This window comes from Phyllobates terribilis, unplaced genomic scaffold (assembly GCF_046119375.1).
Source record: "Phyllobates terribilis strain yellow unplaced genomic scaffold, ASM4611937v1 Scaffold_200__1_contigs__length_3551848, whole genome shotgun sequence".
Taxonomy (NCBI): Eukaryota; Metazoa; Chordata; class Amphibia; order Anura; family Dendrobatidae; genus Phyllobates; species Phyllobates terribilis.
Window position 1 is genome coordinate 2,503,260 of NW_027362960.1, and position 21,689 is coordinate 2,524,948.

Below are 21,689 nucleotides of genomic sequence, written 5' to 3' on the forward strand. Positions count from 1 at the left end.
AGATCTGGACTTACACAGAGACCCCTAGGCTTGGGCCATGGTGTTACCTGCTGTTCTGTGGAGTGAGATGGGAAGAAGAATAGTCAGGTAGCCGGGTCAGAAGAGGGCAGAAAAAATACAAAATCAGAAGACACAAGAGTAGTCAGTAAACGGGCCGGGATCACAACAGGAAACAAATACACAAGAAGGGAGCTGAGCACAGAGGACTGAACCAGAGGAGAACAAGGCTGGATCTGGCAGCTTCCGGCAATATGCTTCCAGCTTTAGTAGGGTGCGGTGCTCTCCAAATGGCTGAAGTAGGGAGCAGATTACTCCAGCTGGATAGCACAGACACCCACACTGCAAAACTGGATGGTACTACTGGTCCCAGCAACCCTAATCTTAGTGGCTGGACAGAGCCTGCAGCACCCAGAGCTTCTGGTTTTGACGTCTCTTCCATTACCAGCGCTGCCCGCAGAATGAATAAGGCGGCTCCTGGTGAGAGAAGCAAACATCACACAAGTCGAAGCAGGAGAAGTAGACGTCCCAGAGGAGATGGGACACATCTTTTGCAGAAGCCCTAATATGACAAAATGGCAGAAAACCAGAGCAGTAGAAATCCCCATAAAGTGACTCCATTTTGGAAATTATAACCCTCAGTGAATTAATCTATAGGAGAAGTGACTATTTTGACTCTCACAGTCACTCTCCAGAAATTAGTATACAGTGGATGTTGGAGAGTGAAATTACAAATATGCCATTTTATTACCCAACACATAGTGCCCAGATAGTGCTCCAGGAGACACACACCATAAATTAAGTGGGTTCTTCTCATTATAGTAATGCCAAATACATGGATGCTAAATGTGACTTAGGCACATAAACTACTGCAAATCTCAGTGAGGGGGAGATCTGACATTGGGAGAGTGGATATTGCTGGATTGGTTTATGGAAGCCATGTTGCTTTTCAAGAGCCTTTGAGCCACTAATAATGTGGAAACCTCTGGTTTTCCACTGAAAGATGATGGACCTGAGTGGGGACTTGTTTTTTGTCAAATAAGTAGAAGGTTTTATTGGTATTATTTTTGCCTACATATCATCATTTGGTGGCTTTTTATTCCATATTTGGGAGGCAGAATGAAAAATCAGTTGAACACCACGCTCTACTGGTTCATCCTATGAGGTTTTCTATTAGACAGTCATTGTCCTGGTGAATAAGTGATTTTTTTTATATAACTTGCCTTTTTTACAGACAGTTTAAGTAGAAATGTTCAAAAATATAAAATTGAAGGATTTTTTATTAAAAATAATAATTGGTTTTATTCTTGGCAGATGACTGTACCAGGAGATCTGAGGGGCAGTTGACATCTTCAATTTTCAAATCAGATAATTTTCAGATCCCACAGGATACAATTGAAGTGAATGCTATTGCTCCAGATATACCATCATCCCTTCACAGCAAAGATCTGTCATCTGATTCTTTGAAACAGGTCCTGTCTTCTGATTCATTACTGACTACTAAGGAAAATCAAAGTCACAAAATAAGCATTAAAAAACAAACTGCTTCTAATGCAAAGAAGCCATTTTCACATTCAGAATATGGAAATAGTTTTCCTCTTAAAAAGTCTTTTCTTAAACCTCAAAAAATTCACACAGCGAAGAATAGATTTTCTTGTTCCAAGTGAAGGAGATGTTTTAATCAGAAATCAGATCTTGTTAGGCACCAGAGAACTCACACAGGGGAGAAGCCATTTTCATGTTCAGATTGTGGAAAATGTTTTACAGAGAAATCAAATCTTATCGCACATCAGAGAACTCACACAGGAGAAAAGCCATTTTCCTGTTCAGAATGTGGGAAATGTTTTACAGAGAAATCAACTCTTACCAAACATCACAAAACTCACACAGGGGAGAAGCCTTTTTCATGTTCAGAATGTGAGAAATGTTTTTCAGAGAAATCAAATCTTATCGCACATCAGAGAACTCACACAGGGGAGAAGCCATTTTCATGTTCAGAATGTGGGAAATCTTTTGCAAAGAAATCAAATCTTATCAAACATCAGAGAACTCACACAGGGGAGAAGCCTTTTCCATGTTCAGAATGTGGAAAATGTTTTAACCATAAATGTAGTTTTCTTAAGCACCAGAGAACCCACATAGGGGAGAAGCCTTTTTCATGTTCAGATTGTGAAAAATGTTTTGGACACAAATCACATCTTAATAAACATCAGAGAACTCACACAGGAGAAAAGCCATTTTCCTGTTCAGAATGTGGGAAATGTTTTACAGAGAAATCAAATCTTATCGCACATGAGAGAACTCACACAGGGGAGAAGCCATTTTCCTGTTCAGAATGTGGGAAATGTTTTACAGAGAAATCAAATCTTATCACACATGAGAGAACTCACACAGGGGAGAAGCCATTTTCCTGTTCAGAATGTGGGAAATGTTTTACAGAGAAATCAAATCTTATCGCACATGAGAGAATTCACACGAGGGAGAAGCCTTTTTCATGTTCAGAATGTGGAAAATGTTTTACAAAGAAATCAATTCTTATCAAACCTCAGAGAACTCATACAGGGGAGAAGCCTTTTTCATGTTCAAAATGTGGGAAATGTTTTAAACAGAAAGCGCATCTTGATAACCACCGGAGAACCCACATAGGGGAGAATGCTGCAACTACACCCAACTAGTCTCTATACAGAGTAGAAAGGCCCTAGCTGCACAACTAAAAATGCCACCACACACCTAACTAACTAATAAGCCGTTGAGGAGTTTCTCATACCTCCTGAGGAACCAGAGAGGAGGCTGCAACACACTATCAACAAGGGGAAAGGAAAGTATGAAGTAAAATATGAAAACTCTGAATCAGAAACAAAAACACATTCATATAGGGCAAAGAAGGCAAGGTAAGGAGAACCAAAAATAAAAGGAACAAGTATAATCTGCCAGAAACCAAACATTGTTAGAATGAAAAGATACTGGGAGGGAAAGCAAACTGACCGGGAGGATAGTTTCACCTTTGTGGTGAAACTTACAAAATTCATCCTGACCAACTTTAAATGTAAACCTGTCCGTTTATAATGACCATGGACAAGATAAAGATTCCCAACTCACATCACGACCACAAGATCCCAGGTACTTTCAGCTGCATCACAACTAATGTAATGTACTTAATTATATGTAGCAAATGTCCAACTGGGGGTCGGTATGTAGGGGAGACAAGGCAAAAACTTAAAACTAGGATGAATTCTCATCGCCACACAATAAAAGAAAAAAAGAATAGATCTACTTGTGTCCACACATATTTACGGCCACAACTGCTTCTCCCTCTCCCATACTGATAGTTCTGCTTCACGTCACTTGTCTTATCTATTGCATTATTCCTATGCCCTGTTGTGTATAAATATGTGACTCTTCAGATTTTGTGTTATACTATGTCTGATGATGAGACCTGAGTAGTCTCGAAAGCTTACTGACTAATGGCTAACTGAAAAGATGGAATCAACCACTGAGGACTTTCAAATTTTAATGTTTTTCTCCAAACAGCAATTTTAAGATCTCTCCACAGGTGTTCAATGGGATTTAGACCCAGACTCATTGCTAGTCAGAACTGTCCAGCACTTTGTTTCCATCCATTTTCTGGGTGCTTCTTGAAGTATATTTGGGGTCATTGTCATGCTGGAAGACCCATGACCTAGGACGCAAACCCAGCTTTCTGACACTAGGCACTACATTGTGCCCCAAAATCCTTTGCTAATCTTCAGATTTCATGATTCCTTGCACACAGTCAGAGGCAGCAAAACAACCCCTAAACCTCTTTGAAGCTCCACCATATTTGACTGTATGTGTTGTAAATTTATTGATTATGTTGCGCACCTTGGACATAGGAATATCCGGATCTCTAAAGATGGACTTATAACCTTGAAATTATTGATATTTTTCAACAATTTTGGTTCTCAAGTTCTCAGACAGTTCTCCTTCTTCTGTTTTCTCCATGCTTAGTGTGCCACACATATGCACACAATGCAAAGATTGAATCAACTTCTCCCTTTTTTATCTGGTTTTAGTTGTGATTTTCATATTACCCACACCTGTTACTTGCCACAATTGCGTTTGAACAATCTTCACATGCTTGAAACAAAGTTGTTTACCCACAATTTTGGCTAGGTGTCAATAATTTTGTCCGACCTATTTTATGTGGTTTTGTTTGAAATTATGTTCAATTTGCCTTTTTTTTTCTGTGTTTTCTTGTGTTGTTCCAATACATGCCAAGGAAATAAACATGTAATTGCAATAATTTTCTGGGAGAATTACTTCATTTTCTGGAACAATTTCAAGGGATCCAACAGTTTTGACTATGACTTGTTTTTGTTGCCTTTTTAATTTGTTGCAGCATATCATCCTCTTCATGTTCAGCTATATTAGGAAGCTTGTAGCAAAGTCCAATTATCAGCTTTCCATTATTGCCATTTCCATGTACTTTACCCATACTGATTTTACATCAGGGATGTAAAGCTCAAAACATGCAGAGGGCCAAAATGAAAAACTTGGACAAAGTTGTGGACCAACCAGTATACAGTATAATGGGCCCCACATAGTCCTCCATACAGAATAATGGGCCCCACAAAGTCCTCCATTCAGTATGATTGGCCCCACATAGCTTTCCATACAGTAAAATGGGCCCCACAAAGTCCTCCATGCAGAATAATGGCCCCACATAGGTGTGGTGGTTCTGGTGTCGTGAGTCAAATATAATCACCAAGAGTTGGGCATGTGTGCTGTACATTGTCGAAGCTGCCCCCCATGTCGTCATTGAGCTTGAGGTCTTAAGTTGGTTTTAACGAAAATACACACCCATCTACCTATTTTTCTTTCCTATCCGTTTCAATGTAGTGTAACCCTCTATGTTTGTCACCCAGTCATGGCTTTCATCCAACCAGGTTTCTGTAATCTGTGGCTGACCTAAGAGTCTCTGATTCATTCATTTTGTTTTCAAGACTTCTTTCATTTGCCTGCAGACATTTAATACTATTAGCACATTTATTACTGCTACTCGCCTCCTTAATTTCCTTGAATGTCTCACTCTCTGTCTACTCTATCCCCTTATTTGCACGGCTACCCTCCCTCCCCCAGATCCTAGGTTGAAAGCTCCTCCATCCATCTGACCATTTTTTTCCCCAGCACATCTGCATTCTCCCCATTGAGGTGCAGCCTGTAGCCGACAGAGAAGTCAGCCCAGTTCTCCATGAACCCAAACCCTTTCTTCCTGACAATTATCTCCTTAAGTTCCCGCTGACTTTCTAGTGACGTAGTGGAATCAGCAGTATTTCTGAAGACACCACCTGTACTTCAGCTTCTCTCCTAATTCCCTGTAATCATTTTGAAAGACCTTTCACCTCCCTCTAACTTTGTCATTGGTACCAACGTGTACCATGACTACTGGGTTTTCCCCAGTCCCACCCAATAATCTGTATCTGATCGCATGAAGATCCCCCTGTTAGTGGCACACAAAATGTGTGTGTTTCGTCTTAGTTGTCTGCCACCAAATTGTATATAGGATCTATTTGTCGGAGAAATCACAAATGAACACTGAGTAGTGTCTCAAATAGGCTTTTTATAGGAAAAATCAGGAACCTTTCCACACATTACCTCATTGTCTTATCTCATAATTATGGCTGACATCTGTCGCTAATGGGTCATTATTTTAATATGTAAATTTAGTTAAGCTGACTCTCAAATCAATTAAGTCCGTCTTGCACATAAGGTTCAAAGGTCAATCAGTATAGTCACTTATCTTTTATTCTGTAATTTCCCTTAAAGAAATAAAGATCATCAGCAAGCTCTTATTATCAGATTAATATGTTAGTCAATAATCGTTAGGAATTTTCCATAATTCCATGTTCCACGTAGTATGTGGATCTTTGATCATTATAAGGTTATTGGTACAATGTGGTACGGGGAGGAGGAGGGCATTTTGGATTGTCTGTAATTCTTAATACATAAAAGTATGGAGTTCCATTTTTATATAACTTCCATAATCATACAGTATATTTATCTATAACACCCCAAATTAACTTAGGAATTATCTTAAGGACCATAATCTTCCACTTGACGAGATAATGCAAAAAAGTACCTGACCCACCTGGAACCAAGAATTCACCTTACTTCATACTCCCGATTCCCTTCCAAATCCACCTCAATTATGTCTTGAGGTCCCCTCAAATTTTTTTAAAAGAGAAGAATGGAAAGAATTATTGATTTTCCAGGCAATAGGAAGCTGCAACTTAACTGTCACAGGATTTAAAATTTTAATAATTTTATAAGGACCTACAAATTTAGGTGCAAACTCTCTAGATATTATCTTTAAGCGCAGATTTTTTTAGGACAACCACACAAAATACCCCACCCTAAAGACAGGAGCCTTCCTACGTCTGCGGTTAGCAACTCTTTTGGTCCAGTCACTATCTGCCAAAAGATACCTTTCGACATCCCTCCAGACCTTAAAGAGGTTGTCCACTACTATTAACAATGCCCCTGTTACGCTCACGCCCGGACTGACTGGTGTGAGGGTGGTTAGTGGTCCCACTGGGCCATGAACCGAGGAGTGCATGGAGGGGCGTGACTAAGGGCCTCGCTATATCCGACCACGAATACACTGCGGCTTAATCGACTCTGTGGTCTGAGGAGGGACGTGGGAGGTGGCCCAGGTGCTACTCCAGGTCAGACCCCGGACACAGCTGTTGACCCACACCGGGGAATGCAGAAACGGGCAGGCACAGCTGGTATGCAGACAGGCGAGTACTGGCAGGCACAGCTGGTATGCAGACAGGCGGGTACTGGCAGGCGCGGCTGGTATGCAGACAGGCGGGTACTGGCAGGTGCGGCTGGTATGCAGACTGGCGGGTACTGGCAGGTGCGGCTGGTATGCAGACTGGCGGGTACTGGCAGGCATGGCTGGTATGCAGACAGGCGGGTACTGGCAGGTAGGAACGCAGGCTGGATAGGGACCAGTACAGACTGGGATACAGGAACAGAGCCGCAGGTGTGGTGGACAAGCGGAGCAGAACCGCAGGTGCGTTGGACAAGTGGAGCAGAGTGAAACCGCAGGTGCGGTGGACAAGCAGAGCAGAGCAAAACCGCAGGTGCAGTGGACAAGCAGAGCAAAACCGCAGGTGCGGTGGACAAGCGACGCAGAGCAGAGCGAAACCGCAGAGCAGAGGGTGCAGGCAGACAGGATAGGGCTCTGTTCACATGGAACAGACTGGGAAACACAGGAAGATAGTTAGAACACAGGAGGTAGAGACGGAGGCAGGGAGATGGGACAAACAGAACCAGATACACACAAGGTACTTACAATGAAGTAGCGAGTGGACACAAAACTCACAAACAGAAGTACAGAGACCATGAGTTGGAGTTAGGTGCAGGTTCAGACACTGCAGGAAAAGGGCAGGTACGGACATAGAGACAAACAGGTAATGGGCTAGGACACCGTTCATACATGAACTGAACCTGGAACAAGATACAGGAACGAGCCTGGGAACTCAGCCCCCAGGGTGGCGGAAACAGACTAGAAGTCACAGATACAGGTAACGGGCCTGGGTATACAGCCCCTAGGGTGGTGGAAACAGACAAGATACAGGACAAGACTTGGCAACTCAGTTGCACAGAACACACTGAAAGAAAGTGTTGCTCAGGCACCTCCTACTGGGTGGAGGGGGTTTAAGTATCCAGTGACTCACAGCAATAGGCTGGGGACGCATTAGGAGTGCGCACACTGTAACTTTAAGAATCAGGCAGTAACGGCGCCGCCGCCCTAAGCAATTAGACAAGAGACATGCACACAGCAAGTACTGAAGCAAAGTGTGCAGCCTGGACTGATAGGTAAGTTGGCGGTCTTGCATGGTGGAAGATGGTAAGCCATGCCAGCATTCCGCCTGGGATATTACAGTCCCCATGGAATTAAATTGTGCCAACAAGTCTTTTTGTAAATGCCTTGCTTGTTCTTTATTGCCTGTGAGCGGCGTTATTGCTGGCCTCTCACCAGGCATCACGTGACCCCGGCTGCAGCCGGCTCCGACATCTGCTGATGTCACGTCAAGTTCCGGCTGCAGTCGGGCATGAGCACGTGATGCACTCCCCCTTGATTGATGGGCTGTGGGCAGGGTTGCATCGCACATCGCAGCCCAGCATCCACCGCACGCTTTCCCTCTCTGCTTTAGTTGGGAAAGAGCAATAAAAAATCAAATTGCACTCGGACCAATGTTAATGAATGAGTGACATCTCATCTGTGATTTTTTTTTTCTCAGCTGAAATCAGGCTGAGAAAAAATTCACAGCATGCTGCGATTTGCCACGTATCTCAGGCGGCGAGACTTGCCAATGCAAGTCAATGGGTGTGTGAAAAAAATCGCACATCACTCGGACCATGCGAGTGCCGTCCGATTTTCACGCCCCCGTCTCTTTAAAAGCCGGCAATTCATCAGCCGCATACAGTTAACAATACATCGGTACCTGACAATATGAAAATAGAAAGAATAGCTATACACATAGAATAGATAGGTGTCAGTCATGTATATAATTAGTACAGTGACAGTGTTGGCTACTGTACTTGTCATTTATTGTTAAATTAAAGGATTTATTAAAAAAATTTGGTGTGGGGTCCCCCGTAATTTTATTGTCTAGCAGAGGTTAAGCAGATGGCTGGGGCAGATTTTTGAAGCCTGGGAAGGGGGTAATACCCACAGAGCTTCCCAGGCTACTAATATCAGCCCCCCAGCTGAATACTTAGCCTTTACAGGCTATTAAAATGGGGGATCCACAAAAAATGACTTGCTAGCAAAGGCTATGCAGACAGTTGGGGACTGATATTAATAGCCTAGGAAGGGGCCATGAATATTGGCCCCCTCCGAGGCTAGAAACAGCAGCAATCAGCCGCCCCAGAAGTGGCGTATCCATAGGATGCACCAATTCTGGCACTTAGCCTCCGCTCTGCCCACTGCCCTGTAGCGATGGCAGTGGGGTTATAGGGTTGGGGTTGATGTCAGCTTATAAGGCCAGCTGACAACAAGCCCAGGTTAGTAATGGAGAGGCGTCTATAAGACGCCCCCATTACTAACACCATAGTGAAAGTGATATGTGAAATAACTACAACACCATGAATAAAATATTTTATTTGAAATAAACACAGAGACCTTTTATTGTTCTAAATTAAACCCTACCTACCATAACGCCCATTCTAGCTGAAGCCAATGTCACCTGCAATGAAAGTTAAATAATAAAGCAACCTCATCCTTACCTAACTAGAAACACTAGCGATCTTAGGCCACGGCCCAACTATCAGTATTCGGTCAGTATTTTTTCTCAGGAGTTGGAGCCAAAACCAGGTGAGTAACAATCAGAGAAAAGGTATAATGGAAACAAGTCACCAATTCTGCATTTATCCCCCATTCCTGAGAAAAAATACTGACCGAATACTGATAGTGGGACCGGGGCCTTAGAATAAAAAACTGCATTGTATTGACATCAGGGGTATAGATTTGAGTAACTAACTCAAAACCAACGAGGAATAAAGTGCAGATTTTTGGGGGCACATGATACAATACATACAGTTGAAACCAGAAGTTTACATACACTATATATAAAAAGACACATCTGCATGTTTTTCTCAATATCTGACATGAAATCAAAATAAAACTTTCCCGTTTTAGGTCCATTAGAATTACCATCATTTTTTATATTTGCCAAATGCCAGAATAATGAGATAATGTTTTAAGGCATTTTTATTACTTACTGCAAAGTCAAAAGTTTACATACATTTCATTAGTATTTGGTACCACTGCCCTTATACTAAATGACTTGGGTCAAACATTTGGTACATCCTTCCACAAGCTTCTCACAATAGCTGGTCGGAATTTGGGCCCATTCCTGCTGACAAAATTGATGTAGCTGATCCAGGTTTGTAGGTCGCCTTGCTCGCACCTGCCTTGCCCATAAATTTTCAATAGGATTGAGATCAGGGCATTGTGATGGCCACTCCAAAACATTGACTTGTTATCCTTAAGCCACTTTGTTACCATTTTGGCAGTATGCTTCGGGTCGTTGTCCTTTTGGAAGACCCATTTCCACCCAAGCTTTAACTTCTTGGCTGATGTCTTGAGATGTTGCTTCAGTATTGCCACATAATCTTGTTTGCTAATGAAGCCATCTATTTTGTGAAGTGCACCAGTCCCTCCTGCAGCAAAACAACCCCACAACATGATGCTGCCGCCCCTATGTTTCACAGTTGGGATGGTGTTCTTAGTAGTGTTGAGCGAGTATGTTCTATTAACCCTTTCGCCGAGTATGCTCGGGCCGAGCTCCGAGTATTTATAGCTGCTCGGTGATATGGTTGAATCGCTCCCGTGTGCATGATTTGCAACTGTTAGACATTCCTCACATGTAATAAAACTGTCAAACAGTTGCAAATCATGCACACGGGAGCGATTCAACCATATCACCGAGCAGCTATAAATACTCCGAGCTTGGCCCGAGCATACTCGGACAGAACATACTCACTCAACACTAGTTCTTAGGCTTCCAAGCTTCTCCCTTTTTCCTCCCAACGTAACAATAGTCATTATGCCCAAAAAGTTGAATTTTAGTTTCATCAGACCACAGAACGTCTCCAGAAATTAAGGTATTTGTTCCTGTGTGCATTTGCAAACATTAAACTGACTTTTTTATGTTTCTTTTGGAGTAATGGCTTCTTCCTGGCAGAGTGACCTTTCAGCCCATGTTGATATAGTACTCGTTTCACTGTGATAATTGACACAATCTTACCAGCTTCTGCCATCATCTTCACAAGGTCTTTTGCTTTTGTTCTTGGGTTGATATGCACATGTCGGACCAAGGCACATTCATCGCTGGGACACAGAACCCGTCTCCTTCCTGAATGATATGATGGCTGGACATTCCCATCTTGTTTGTACTTGCGTATAATTATTTGTACAGATGAACGAGGCACATTCATGTATCTTGAAATTGTACCCAAGGATGAGCCAGACTTGTGCAAGTCCACAATTCTCTTTCTGATATATTGGCTGATTTCTTTAGACTTTCCCATGATGCTGCACAAAGAAGCAGTGTGTTTCAGGTGTGCATTAAAATACATCCACAGGTGTGTCTCAGAAGCTTCCAAAACACATGACATCATCATATAGGCAGTCCAGAATTGTTTAAAGGCATAGTAATCTTAGTGTATGTAAACTTTTGACTTTGCAGTAAGTAATAAAAATTCCTTAAAAAATTCTCTCTCATTATTCTGGCATTTGGCAAATATTAAAAATTATGATAATCCTAATTGACCTAAAATGGGAAAGGTTTAATCTGATTTCATGTGTCTTTTTATATAGTGTATGTAAACGTCTGGTTTCAACTGTAAATACACCGACTCTGCTAAAGGACAACATGTCCCAGCAGTCCCAAAAAACATACACCAATGAGGACACGGCAAACATGGCCAGCAATGTAACTCAAGTACCACAACGTCACCACAAGTAAGAAATGATTATATCTGCCTAAAAAGCAAACTATACGGGCGGCCAGGATGAACGGATCTGCCGGCACCATACTGGAACTGCTGTGGAACAACTGGTCCCAGGAGTCCTGGCTGAGGAACCATTGCTACCAATGAGGCAGACATGACAGGTGAGTGGAATGAATGGGAAGAATTGTAAAGCAAAAGCCAACGATCCAATGGACCGGCCGTCTACACTACTGCGATAGATACAGATGGAAATATATACAAATTCCATAAGGGAGTTTTATCGTCTCTTACTAAACGCATTGCCAGATAATTATTAGGAGAAAATACAAGTGTGAATGGTGAATCAGATAGTGATTCACAGGAAGCAGATACATCATTTACAAAAGAAAACTGAACGTGTGCACAGGGTCCGACTGTAGAATACATATAGTGAATCACAACTGATCATTAAACATTATGTAAATTGTATGTCCACATTCCTGAATAAGGAAACACATTGTTTTGATGTAAAATTGAAATTAAATATACATCGCCAAGCCGAAAAACAAGGAAATATTAGTAGATGAAAAACAAATCATTTTTGAAGTTCATACCATGGGGGGACTCCATGTTTAGAGTCAGGATCCAATAGGCTTCCCTCAGGGCCGGCTGCTTTTTCCAGCTGCCACCACAGGCCACAAGATTGATCTTTTCGAGTCCGAAAAATGATTAACATGAAGTGTCCTGTTTATGTATTATGGTAAAATGTTAAACCGCACCAGAATACCCGGAGTTGTTGGTGATGTTGATGTGTTCGGCGATCCTCTTCTTCAGTTTACGTGTGGTATAGCCAATATACTGAAGGTGACGGCTACTGCAGAATATACCGTATACCACATGACTGGTCTCGCAATTTATGTCCCCTCACAAGATTTTGACCTATTTCAAACAATAAGAAATGTAAATCCCTTTATACGGTTATTAACAGTTACAAAACATTTCTTCAATGAGTCCGAAGAGTCTTCCACTCCAAATAACATGACGGCAGAGATTATGGAACATAATGATGCTACACTTACAGTCGTTGAACAGATTGCCTTACTAACTTTGTCTTCATTGCAGGATCCAGATTTTTCTTTGAATAAACCACAAGATCGAGGAATTAACATCATCCCATCTAACCCTGCATACTATCCTCTGCAATCCAGGGTTCCAACTTTAGGTTTATTTCAAACTCTAGTTGAAAATGACCTTAAAAATTACATGGTGGTATCTGTAATATGAAGCATAATAGTAATTTTGATATGCTCCAGTGGTTAGAGAACTTCAACAAAATGTTAGTATAACCATACAGCATTTAGACAAATGTGGATGTGTTGTGGTATTGGACACCGAATTGTATTGTAACATGGCTCTTTCCATCCTCAGCGACACAAACACCTACACCAGCTTAAGGTCTGTTCGTACTAATGCATTTAAATCTGAGTTACCAGAATGTCTCTGTCAAGGATTCCACACGATCCCGATTACTCATAGAGACCACCCACTGTGATCTCTGGAGTGAACAGCTCTCTGCTGCCCCCTATTGTCCGGACAATTGCACGATTAGCTGACGATCAATATAGGCGGCTGCAGGCTGTTCTCACTACGTAGGTATTGGCAAGCTAGCAGTGAGCGTACGACGTACACACCACCTTCCAACACATGGAATATATGTATACACCATTGTACGATCGCTGTCACTTCACAATAACCCAAGAAAGATTATTCTTTGCCACCACCAATCTGTTTTTCTGGCCGATTGGACGCCTTATAGGTAGCGTGTGGCTTCGGAAGAGGAACTATTACAGAGCAAAAGAAACAGCTATTAAATTTTATATTTAAAGAAGTTGTCCACTACTTTCACATTGGTGCCCTATCCATAGGATAGGGCATCAATGTGTGATTGGCTGGGGTCCCGCACCAGGCACCCCTGCCGATCAGCTGTTATCGGTGACGGCGGCTGTAAGTGCTTGCCTGCGGTGCTTGGCCGTCCATCTGTAGTGGCTGCCGCGGGGTACTGAACATCCACCTCCAATTGAATTGAATAGGAGGCAGATGTGCAGTAACAAGCACCGGCCACTACAGCTTGAAGGCCAAGCACCGCAGGTAAGCACTTCCTGCCGCCGCCGGCCGCCACCACCGATCGCAGCTGATTGGCGGGGGTGGCGGGTGCGGGACCCCGGCTGATCATACATTGATGCCCTATTCTAAGGATAGGGCATCAATGTGAAAGTATTGGACAACACCTTTAATCCAAAGGGAGGCAATGTTTATGAAAAAAATCTACAAAAGATTTTACAAAGGGGGACAAAACAATACAGCATATACAGTTACACAAAATAAATGGGATTAATAGAAGAACTTACTATACAAATCACAGAGACGATTCAGTTTAGCCGAAGGAGAGCACTTCGATTGATTTGGCCGTTACAGTGAAAGTGATCCCTGCTTACATGAAAATATGTATCTCCCAGCATGAGCATATATCAATATTCGGCTTGATGTTTTATGACGAAGTAGGTCCTGCCCGCACACTCCACTGTGATGGCATCACATGGGTTGGTCACCGCCCTTCATGGTTTTATTAAATCTCTAATTTCTGTGATATCTCCTCGCTCGATGATCGCAGAAGTAAGCGAATGATGCCATATTTTTTATTGCGATTTTACCTTTCCTTAGAGATCAAACATGATGCTGTCGGTTATCTCTGCACTGTTGTGTTACAGCTCATCGGCAGGGCTCACAGATACAGAAGAATATGCATACTGTTCCTTATTTAGCCCCGCCACTAAAAATATATGTCCTATCACAATTGGAAATATAGAAATGCCGCTATTCCATATTTCATTTCGGTGCCTCAGAGTCTGGAGATCGAATTCATATGCAGCTAGGAATGTCCTGGCTATTGTAAGGAGTGTGATAGATTTCCTTTGAAGCCTTAACGAGATATTTACTATCTCTTTCAGGTGTCATACTTGTTATTTCTGATCAAATGCACAACTCATTCAGTCTCTGGCCCATATGTTCAAAGGTGTCTATTTGTCACACATGTCTCCTTTACCAGAAGCTCCATTTCGTTTCGTAATTAGCCTGGATAATAAAGTTTGTCACTTCTTTTGTACACTGCTATTTTGCATAGAAGCAGCTTTTTAGATTGCTAGCTCTTCTTACTCCAAATGGGATAGGGGAGGTGGGGACGGATAAAGACTTGGGAGGGAGAGATTTGAGAGATGTTTAATATTTCCTGACAGTCTGGATATAGCAGACTTGGTATTTTGAACCCTAAATTACGAAAACTGTTGATTCCTGAATACCCCATCATTCTTATTTTCCACGGATTCCCTAAGGTTCACAAGGGGGTTTTCCTCCCTCCGCTCAGACCAATAATTTCTGGTATTGGATTCCTGAACGAGAACCTTAGTGAGTGGGTGGATGTCATCTCCAAATACTCCATTATTAGAACCCCAGGTTTTTTGAAGGACACTTCTACTGTCCCTAAGGTTTTTGATCATTTCAAATGGCATCCTAACTATTCTTTTGCTACATTTGATATGGTCAAATTATACTCATCAGTACCTCACAATAGAGCTATGGTGGCTATTGCATACCATTTAGAGAAGTATAGTGCCTATTCGGTAAATAAACAAAAAAGCAGCCTCACCATGTCCTATTTATATGACTCAGTCCGTTTTGCAATGCTGTGGGTCTCCAACCAATAGCCGTGACTTTAAGGCTTCACATAGGAAAAATAATTATGGTGAGTCCCAAAAATAATTAAAATCCTCAATTTATTGCAAAATAATTAAAAGATCATACAGGTTGGGAATACATCTCAACGCGTTTCTGGAAAAAAGCCATTATTCACTGATTCCGATTCCTTATGATACATGGTATAAAAACAAATGATGAACAACCGTTGATCAATAAACACATATGTTAGCAATCAATCACATTTGAGAATAATTAGCATAATCACAAGGCTAAATCACAAGGAAACCAGAAGGAGAGGGGATGAAAAAAACACAAAAAACCACAGGCATTTAAATCTCTAAGATTTAATATAGATAAAGGGTATCATTCCTATAGTTCATGCTGTTGGGGTATTTTGTATCCAGTTTAATAATCCAAAATAATTCTCTTAGGAGGAGTTTTTTCCTCTAATAGGAATATCCACCTTTTCTAACCCATAGAATGAAAAATTGTTTAATTCACCTTTATGTCTCTCTACAAAATGCTTGCACGCTCCTGAATAGGATGCTTTTTTATTTTTGATGTTGGTCACATGTTCTGCCATCCTTTTCTTTAATTTACGTATTGTGCAGCCAATGTATTTTATTTTACATTCTTTGCAAAATATGCAATACACAACATAATTTGTATTGCAACTAATAAATCTTTTTGTATCATTGGCTGCATCAATTTTTTGCGTTTGCAATGTATACTGGCACATTGTACATTTGGAACATGCACATTTAAAAAAACCTTTACAACTGAGCCAGATTTTTTATCACTTTTTTGTGGCATGTATAGACTTGGGGAAAGAGTAGCACCCATTGATCTCCCTTTTCACGGCACACATACTAATCCATTCTCCAGGATTTTATTTAAGTTCCAATCTTGAAATAATACAGGGACATATCTGTTTACAATGTTTTTTATTTCCTGAAATTGGCAACTATATGGGGTACTGAAGATGTTTTTTTTGTCAAACGATATGGACAAAAAAACATCTTCAGTACCCCTCGCATTAGTATGTGTGCCGAGAAAAGGGAGATCAATAGGTGCTACTCTTTCCCCAAGTCTATACATGCCACAAAAAAAGTGATGAAAAAATCTGGCTCAGTTGTAAAGGTTTTTTTAAATGTGCATGTTCCAAATGTACGATGTGCCAGTATACATTGCAAACTCAAAAAATTGATGCAGCCAATGATATTAAAAGATTTATTAATTGCAATACAAATTATGTTGTGTATTGCATATTTTGCAAAGAATGTAAAATAAAATACATTGGCTGCACAATACGTAAATTAAAGAAAAGGATGGCAGAACATGTTACCAACATCAAAAATAAAAAAGCATCCTATTCAGGAGCATGCAAGCATTTTGTATAGAGACATAAAGGGGAATTAAATAATTTTTCATTCTATGGGATAGAAAAAGTGGATATTCCTATTAGAGGAAAAAACTCCTCCTAAGAGAATTATTTTGGATTATTAAACTGGATACAAAATACCCCAACGGCATGAACTATAGAAATGATACCCTTTATCTATATTAAGTCTTAGAGATTTGAATGCCTGTGTTTTTTGTGTTTTTTTTTCCCCCTCTCCTTCTGGTTTCCTTGTGATTTAGCCTTGTGATTATGCTAATTATTCTCAAATGTGATTGATTGCTAACATATGTGTTTATTGATCAATGGTTGGTCACCATTTGTTTTTATACCATGTATCATAAGGAATCTGTATCTCAGTGAATAAGGGCTTTTTGCCAGAAACGCGTTGAGATGTATTCCCAACCTGTATGATCTTTTAATTATTTTGCAATAAATTGAGGATTATTTTTGGGACTCACCATAATTATTTTTCCTATCTCTACACGTGAGCTGGCATTAGCATACATACATCTCAATGGCTAAAGGTAATTCTGTCTACATCCTGCTGAACAGTCTAGGTGTGTCTCTCACTTAGGTTTTGTTTCTCAATTATGTCTTCTCTAAGTCCGTTAAACAAAGACATTTGTAAGGGACCCCTTATGACAAAACACACATACTGGCTCAAACTCTATCTTGGAAAGCAGGAGATACACATACTAAAATCAAAATCAAGTCAGGATAGATAAAATAACTCATGCTCTCACAATTCCCTTCTCTTGTGGCAGTGGGTGGCTGTTCCAGACAAAGTGCCCGTCTACAGACTTCCCCAGATACATTCCCCCACCCCTAATAGAAGAAGCCGGTCTTCTACACCGCTTCACCAGATTCTCCAGATCGGTTTGCCTGTCACACCATCGGATGGACACACACAAGACACAACAAGCAAGGGAACTATACGGGTGCCACATTCATGTCAGAGTTAGCACCCAACAGTTGGTCGTAGTAGATATAATTTTTCTAGTCCACATTTTTATTTGCTGTAACGATGGGGAATAGCGAATTCAAATGCCACTGCTACTTGATCTCTGGCTTTGAATTCGTCTGGCACTCCTCTTGGGACTCCAATAGCGTGGATGGACACGTGAATGTCGAAAGAAGTAGGAGTGCTGGTGTCACGCTTGTGTCTCTGGTTTCCCATTGCATATTCATGGAGCTTGTCTATATTCGGAGTCACCATCTGGAATGGTAACAGGAAATTAACAATAGCACATGTGCCATTCCATCCCACTAGCAGTATTGGATAAAAGTCACCATTTCCACACACCCATCACAAGTCAGCCTTAGCTACCATCTGATTCAGGAGGACATAGACTTGTACCAAGTTAGTGGCGGTGGTGGGACTGCGGTACAAGGAACTTAATTGCTTTAGGTCAATGTTACCTATTAAAATCGGGAAACACGTGTTATTCCTCGGATAGGGTCTAACTCCATTAGCCTTTATGTTTTTAGGGTCTAGAAGGGGATAAAACTGCTGTTGCAGATTACACTTCGAAGTATTTTCTCCTTCTACAGCAGAAAATACCTGAATTAGGCAGGAGAAATAAATGAGGTTTGTCTAGTCGCTTATAGGGAAGTACACCAGCGATAAGTCTTGGAAGCTTAGGTTGCAGGGTTTCAGTCTTATTTAGAATAGGTCAGTCCCTGATATCCTTAAGATAAATGTCCTAAATGGTCAGTGTCCCCCGGGATATTTATGCCCATCACATCTATAGTTCTGCATCTGTAACAGAGCGGTTCTCTATTGTCAAGCATAGGGGAAGACAGTTGTCAGACTTACTGTACAATGTTTGGACATGTATTCTGGTTGTAGCTGAGTCATTCTACAGTCATGGCCAAAAGTTTTGAGAATGACACCAAAATTATATTTTCACATGATCTGCTGGCCTCTGGTTTTTATTAGTGTTTGTCTGATGTTTATATCACATACAGAAATATAATTGCAATCATATTATGAGTACCAATAGGTTATATTGACAGTTAGAATGAGTTAATGCAGCAAGTCAATATTTGCAGTGTTGCCCCTTCTTCTTCAAGATCTCTGTAATTCTCCCTGGCATGCTCTCAATCAACTTTTGGACCAAATCCTGACTGATAGCAGTCCATTCTTGCATAATCAATGCTTGCATTTTGCCAGAATTTGTTGGTTTTTGTTTGTCCACCCGTCTCTTGATGATTGACCACAAGTTCTCAATGGGATTAAGATCTGGGGAGTTTCCAGGCCATGGACCCAAAATCTCTATGTTTTGTTCCATGAGCCATTTAGTTATCACCTTTGCTTTATGGCAAGGTGCTCCATCATGCTGGAAAAGGCATTGTTGGGCGCCAAACTGCTCTTGGACGGTTGGGAGAAGTTGCTCTTGGAGGACATTCTGGTACCATTCTTTATTCATGGCTGTGTTTTTAGGCAAGACTGTGAGTGAGCCGATTCCCTTGGCTGAGAAGCAACCCCACACATGAATGGTTTCAGGATGCTTTACAGTTGGCATGAGACAAGACTGGTGGTAGCGCTCACCTCTTCTTCTCCGAATAAGCTGTTTTCCAGATGTACCAAACAATCAAAAAGGGGATTCATCAGAGAAAATGACTTTGCCCCAGTCCTCAGCAGTCCACTCCCTGTACCTTTTGCAGAATATCAGTCGGTCCCTGATGTTTTTTCTGGAGAGAAGTGGCTTCTTTGCTGCCCTCCTTGAAACCAGCCCTTGCTCAAAGAGTCTCCGCCTCACAGTGCGTGCAGAAGCACTCACACCAGCCTGCTGCCATTCCTGAGCAAGCTTGGCACTGCTGGTAGTCCGATCCCGCAGCTGAAACAGTTTTAAGATACGGTCCTGGCGCTTGCTGGTCTTTCTTGGGCGCCCTGGAGCCTTTTTGACAACAATGGAAGCTCTCTCCTTGAAGTTCTTGATGATGCGATAGATTGTTGACTGAGGTGCAATCTTTGTAGCTGCCATACTCTTCCCTGTTAGGCCATTTTTGTGCAGTGCAATAATGGCTGCACGTGTTTCTTTAGAGATAACCATGGTTAACTGAAGAGAAACAATGATACCAAGAACCAGCCTCCTTTTAAAGTGTCCAGTGATGTCATTCTTACTTAATCATGACTGATTGATTGCCAGCCCTGTCCTCATCAACACCCACACCTGTGTTAATGGATCAATCACTAAAACGATGTTAGCTGCTCCTTTTAAGGCAGGACGGCAATGATGTTGAAATGTGTTTTGGGGGTTAAAGTTCATTTTCTGGGCAAATATTGACTTTGCAAGTACAGTAATTGCTGTTAAGCTGATCACTCTTTGACAATCAGGAGTATATGCAAATTGCCATTACAAAAAATGAAGCAGTAAACTTTGGAAAAATTACTATTTGTCTCATTCTCAATACTTTTGGCCATGACTGTAGTAAGGAGGCTTCTACCCATGCTGTCTGTCTTTTTGCGGGCTACAGAAGGGTTGTCTTTCCCAATGTTCCAGCCTACCATAGTCCAGAACTCACAATCAGACCCATAGCCAGTGTTGGCATTGGTGACACATATATACTTTTGGGTGAGTCTACAGATGTCCCCACGCTGCCACTCCACCCTAGGGCAGCAGACCATGTTACACAGGTCAAATTTGTAACTGATTACATGGTCTGAGGTATTAAACCAGAAAGTGCTAACTAGCTCCCCATTCTTTATATCTTGGGACATAGTCTTCGATGAGCCCCCATTTATCAAAGTTAAAGGATAAGGCACAAGGTGTACTGTACATCCACATCAATCAGTGGCTTTCTTGGGTCAGCTGTCATCCTGCAGTGTGAGTCATGGATCCAATTGGGCTTTCTCTCGAACAGCCGTCTCAGTTGTCATCAGACCTTGGAAGGATCCATCAAATTGAGGCTCAATGGCTCTTCTGATGTGTCTTTTGACCACCACCCAGTCTTCGGGCTGCAAGGGGTGGCTCCCTTCCACAGAATCTGGATCTAGAAAGGAAGAGTAAACTCGAGAGTATACAGTTATATGAAAAAGTTTGGGCACCCATATTAATCTTAAGCTTAATGTTTTATAAAAATTGGTGTTTTTGCAACAGCTATTTCAGTTTGATATATGTAATAACTGTTGGACACAGTAATGTTTCTGCCTTGAAATGAGATTTATTGTACTAACAGAAAATGTGCAATCTGCATTCAAATAAAATTTGACAGGTGCATAAGTATGGGCACCTCACCAGAAAAGTGACATTAATATTTAGTAGATCCTCCTTTTGCAAAAATAACAGCCTCTAGTCGCTTCCTGTAGATTTTAATGATTTCCTGGATCCTGGATGAAGGTATTTTTCACCATTCCTCTTTACAAAACAATTCCAGTTCAGTTAAGTTTGATGGTCGCCGAGCATGGACAGCCCTCTTCAAATGATCCCACAGATGTTCAATGATATTCAGGTCTGGGACTGGGATGGCCATTCCAGAACATTGTAATTGTTCCTCTGCATGAATGACTGAGTAGATTTGGAGCGGTGTTTTGGATCATTGTCTTGCTGAAAGATCCATCCCCTGCGTAACTTCAACTTTGTCACTGATTCTTGAACATTATTGTCAAGAATCTGCTGATACTGAGTGGAATCCATGCGTCCCTCAACTTTAACAAGATTCCCGGTGCCGGCATTGGCCACACAGCCCCAAAGCATGATGGAACCTCCACCAAATTTTACTGTGGGTAGCAAGTGTTTTTCTTGGAATGCTGTGTTTTTTTGCCGCCATGCATAACACCTTTTTGTATGACCAAACAACTCAATCTTGGTTTCATCAGTCCACAGGACCTTCTTCCAAAAAGAAATTGGCTTCTCCAAATGTGCTTTTGCATACCTCAGCCGACTCTGTTTGTGGCGTGCTTGCAGAAACGGCTTCTTTCGCATCACTCTCCCATACAGCTTCTCCTTGTGCAAAGTGCGTTGTATAGTTGACCGATGCACAGTGACACCATCTGCAGCAAGTTGATGCTGCAGCTCTCTGGAGGTGGTCTGAGGATTATCCTTGA

General features: G+C 41.6%; 1 pseudogene; it reads left to right on the forward strand.

Annotated features, from left to right (window-relative positions):
* The window catches only part of LOC141213641 (uncharacterized), a 72,490-nt pseudogene extending 68,211 nt beyond the window's left edge, over positions 1 to 4,279 (forward strand).
* The last annotated feature ends 17,410 nt before the right edge of the window (positions 4,280 to 21,689 follow it).